This window comes from Echinops telfairi, unplaced genomic scaffold, assembly GCF_000313985.2.
Source record: "Echinops telfairi isolate 266 unplaced genomic scaffold, ASM31398v2 ScPeMD7_7468;HRSCAF=8506_0, whole genome shotgun sequence".
In the NCBI taxonomy this organism is placed as follows: Eukaryota; Metazoa; Chordata; class Mammalia; order Afrosoricida; family Tenrecidae; genus Echinops; species Echinops telfairi.
In genome coordinates this window covers 81,968,976-81,973,432 of record NW_022111369.1, presented here as the reverse complement: position 1 = coordinate 81,973,432, position 4,457 = coordinate 81,968,976, and the positions used below count along the sequence as shown (strand labels likewise).

Sequence of the window (4,457 nt, the reverse complement as noted above, 5' to 3'; positions counted from 1 at the left end):
TGTTCATAGTGTTTGCTTGCCTCTCCTCAACCTTGGCAGAGGTAGCTAGCAACTTTCAGTAATAATCACTGTTGGTGCTTGCTAAGTGCATACTGCACTCAGGCGCTGTGCTCGGAGCTTTGCTTGTTCTAAGCCATGTAATCATCACAACAAATCACATGAGATGTGTTGTTAGTTGCCTTCCCATTGGATGACACCCAGGGTGACCTTACATAAGACGGAGCAAAACATTGCCGTCCTCATTTGTCTGAGTACATTATTATGGTCATTGTGCCAGTTCATCTCATGGAGGCTTACTTCATTTTTGCTCACCCTCTACAAAGTATGACTTGTTGTTGTTAGGTGCTGTTGAATTGCTTCCTACTCATAGCAACTGTTTGTGCAACAGAACGAAACACCACCCTGTCTTGAGCCACATTCACAGTTGTTGTAATATTGGAACCTATTGTTGCCGCCACAGTGTCAATTTATCTGATGGAGGACCTTCCTCTTTTCCCCCAACCCTCTACTTTACCAAGCATGATGTGCTCCAGGGGCTGGTCTTTCCTGACATGTCCAAAGTACATGAAGTGAATTCTCACCACCCTTGCCTCTAAGAAGTATTCTGACTATACTTTTTTCCATGACAGATTTGTTTGTTCTTTGGGCAGGCCAGGGTACTTTATGGACCTTAGGAGTTAGTGTTTTAGACCAGGTTGTCTATAGAGAAACAAATTCAGTGACCTTCATATATGTATAAGAAAGACCTTATATCAAAAAGTAATCTTGTATTAAAGGAAAGCATCCGAGCCCAATCTGATTCCAGTCCATAAATCTAATGCTATTCTGTTAGTCCCTCTACAGCTCATATAGCTTCATGTCAGTGATGCAGAGCGGTGAAGCAGGAAGATCACAGACCAGTGGGTAATCCCAAGGTCAGTGGGAACATGGCAGGGCACCAGGAGCTCTCAAAGTTGGGCAGCCTGTATGGAGCCTCGCTGGTGGCACTCACAGAATCCCAGTGAAGTTCCAGCTAGGAGGAAGGTGACGTGACAGAGGGTAGTTCCTAGAGTCCCTCCTTTTTAATTTGTTATTAAATACTTTTATTGGGGGCTCTTACATCTCTTATCACAATCCATACATTCATGTGTCGAGCACATTTGCACATATGCTGCCATCATCATTTTCAAAGCATTCTCTTCCCACTTGAGCCCCTGATCTCAGCGCCCCATTTCTTCCCTCTCCCTTCCCCACCTGCCATCCCTCACAAACCCTTGATAAGTTATGGATTATTATTTTCATGTCTTACATCGTCCTCCATCGCCCCTCACTCACTTTTTCATTATTCATCCCCCTGGTAGGGGATTATAGTTTGATCCTTGTGATGGGTTCCCTCTTTCTCCCCCCACCCTACCCTAATCCTCCTGGTAGGTATTGCTACTCTCATTGTTGGCCATGAGGGGTTTATCTAGCCTGGATTCCCTGTGTTGTAGGCTCTTATCTGTAGCAGTGTGCATGTTCTGGTCTAATCCAATTTGTAAGGTAGAAATGAGGTCGTGATAGTGGAGGGAAGGAAGCACCTAAGAACTAGAGGAAAGTTGGTTCATTGGTGCTATACTGCACCCTGACTGGCTCATCTCTACCCTGTGATCCTTCTGTGAGGGGATGTCCAATTGTCGACAGATGGACATTATGTCTCCACTCCATGCCACCGCGCTCCCCCCCTCCCCCATTCACATTGTTTATAATTTTGTTCTGGGTCTTAGATGTCTGATACCTGATCCCATCAACACCTCATGATCACACAGGCTGGCGTGCTTCTTCCATATGGGCTTTGTTGCTTCTCAGCTAGATGGCTGCCTGTTTATTTTCAAGCCTTTAAGTCCTCAGACTCTATATATTGATAGCCAGGCACCATCAGCTTTCTTTACCAAATTTGCTTATGCACCCATTTTGTCTTCAGCAATGGTCTCAGGGAGGTGAGCATCACAGAATGCCGGATTATTAGAACAAAGTGTTCTTGTGTTGAGGTAGTACTTGAGTTGAGGCCCAATGTCTGTCTGCATCCTTAATTCTTAACATATGCAAAGTACATGAGATGAAGTCTCCCCATGCTCCCTCCTAAGGAGCATTTTATGCACACTTCCTCCAAGACAGATTGGTTTGTTCCAGCGGTCCATGATATATTCGATGCTCTTTGTGAGGACCATCATTCAGATGCATTCCTTCGGCTCTGGCCTTTCATAGTCACCATCCAAGGATCACATCCATATGAAGTGATTGAAAATGTCATGACTTGGGTCAGGTGCACCTTAGACTTCAAAGGAGTATCATTGCTCTTTAACCCTTTAAAGGGGTCCTTGCAGCAAATCTGACCAATCCGATCATACCCCCAAACCAAAACCAAGCCCATTGTCATTAATCGGATCCCACTCATAGTGACCTTATACAGGGTTTCTGAGACTAGATCTTGGAAGAAGAGATAGCCTCCTCTTTTTCTGGACCACACAGAGCGTGAGGTTAGCAGTCCAACACTTGGTCCACAGCACCACCAGGACAGGGACCCTGAGCACTAACATACTGTACTGCTTTCTTGACTGCTGTTTCCGTGAGCATTGATTGGATCCAATCAAAATGAAACCCTTGATAACGTCCATCTTTTCTGTTTATGGATCCACTTGGGAGAGTTTTTGTTTTCTTTACAATGAGTTGCAATCTGTCAAGTAGGCCTAAAATCATAGCAACTTCAAAGGAGAAGCAAACGCTATGTGGCCGTGCACCCTCCTCAAGATGGTTCCTATGTTCGGGCCCACATTGCAGCCACTGCCCAGAGTGACTCAGCATGACTTTCTTCACTCAGCCTCCCTCCGTTTCTGAATGGTTAAGACTGCCGTGAAACCCAAGCATTAGTATTTTTACCAAGTTCCTCCCTGCTCCCCAAACTCACTGCCATCGCGTGGATTCCGACTCATAGCAACCCTGTCAGAGGGACAGAACGGTCACTAGGGGTTTCAGAGATGAATTCTTTACTGGAGTAGAACTCCCTCCAGATGACACTGATTCTGTATTCCTGGGAACCACACTTTAAATCCCGAGGCCAACACACTTAGTCACGCAATTTTTCCTGACCGAGCTCGGTTGCAGGGCCTTTCTTCACATTTTTGTTGTTGACTACTGAATGCTCTCTGAAAGAAATGACTCTGCTCAAAGAAGGAAGTCTGAAGACGGGTGACTGTCGGGATTAGGAAACAGTTCATTCTGGAATTGAAACCTTGGACATCATAGTCCCAAGTTTTCCTGTTTCTGAAGACAAGGTGACCTAAAAGAATGAGTCACATCAGAGTCAAATCATTTCATAGTTCCAGAGCGAGGGTAAAAGGAGCTGTGGTCATGCATAGGTTATTGGGTTGCGCTGCTAACTGAAAGTTCAGTGGTTTGAATCCACCACCTGCTCCAAGGGAGGAAAATGAGGCTATCTGCTTCCCTGAAGATTTACATATTCGGAAACCCTAAGGAGCCATCTTAACTGTCTCCTGTGGAGTCACTATGCGCCAGAATTGAAGGCAGTGGGTGATGAGGGGTGAAGTTATGCAGTTTGTTTTGGGGTTTTTTTTTCCCTTTCAACTTTAACGTGTACAGGCAAAACCACACGTGGTTAAAACCCACAGTAGGAAATCTGGTGGAGGCACGACTTAACGTCAAACCCAAACAGTGCTCAGAAGTCTGTGTTGAGAATCATCGTTACCAATAAAAGCGGTGGGACCTCGTGGGCCTAAAATACCAGCTGGCAATGGGACATGGTGGCAGAAGACTTTGAAGATAGGCAGAAATACCTTGATTTCCCTCATCACCCTACCCTTTTAAAGTGTGCAGCCACAGACCAGGGACGCCTCAAAGAATTGAGCTTTCTCTTAGGAGACACGAACAAATGTCCCGTGTATTCTACTGACGCCGCTACAGGAGACATTGGCAGCGGAGGGGCAGCGTGCCCACCTTCAATCATTGTTTCCTCTAGTGGCTTCTACCCCGTCCTGTGGTAGCCTCTCTCTGGCAGGAGGTAAGCTAGGTGGCGCAGTTGCTTAACACATTTTCCAGGTGAGCCCAGCATTTGCTTGGGGCACAGGTGCACAGAATTCCCAATACTCCTGTCGTAGTTTCGAGCAAAAGGACCGGCCACCTAGGGTGCTTGGGTTGCAACAGCTCTGGGCGTGGAGATGGGCAGGCTGCAGCGGGCTGCGAGCCAGGATCCCAAACCCGCCGGGAAACGCGGGGTCAGCGGTGGCACGCGGGGAGCTGCCGACTGCCATCGAGGCAGGCCGGGTGCGGGACTTCCCTAGGATTCCCCAGCCGGGCAGCGGCTCCGCTCGCTCTCCCCGAGCCTCTTTAGGAGCCGGACGGTGCGCACGCGACGGTGCAAACGGCTGAGGCCCGGACTCGCGCGGGAAGAGAAAGCCGCGAGCTCGCAGGTAGGAGGACGC

General features: G+C 47.6%; 1 protein-coding gene across 1 annotated transcript in view; it reads left to right on the top strand.

Moving 5' to 3' along the window:
- The first annotated feature begins 4,369 nt into the window (after positions 1–4,369).
- CUNH4orf19 (chromosome unknown C4orf19 homolog) overlaps positions 4,370–4,457 on the top strand; it is a 102,199-nt gene continuing 102,111 nt past the window's right edge. The window contains exon 1 of the mRNA XM_045284211.1: positions 4,370–4,445. The gene's annotated coding sequence lies outside the window, so the exon portion shown is untranslated. The remainder of the gene's footprint in view (positions 4,446–4,457) is intronic.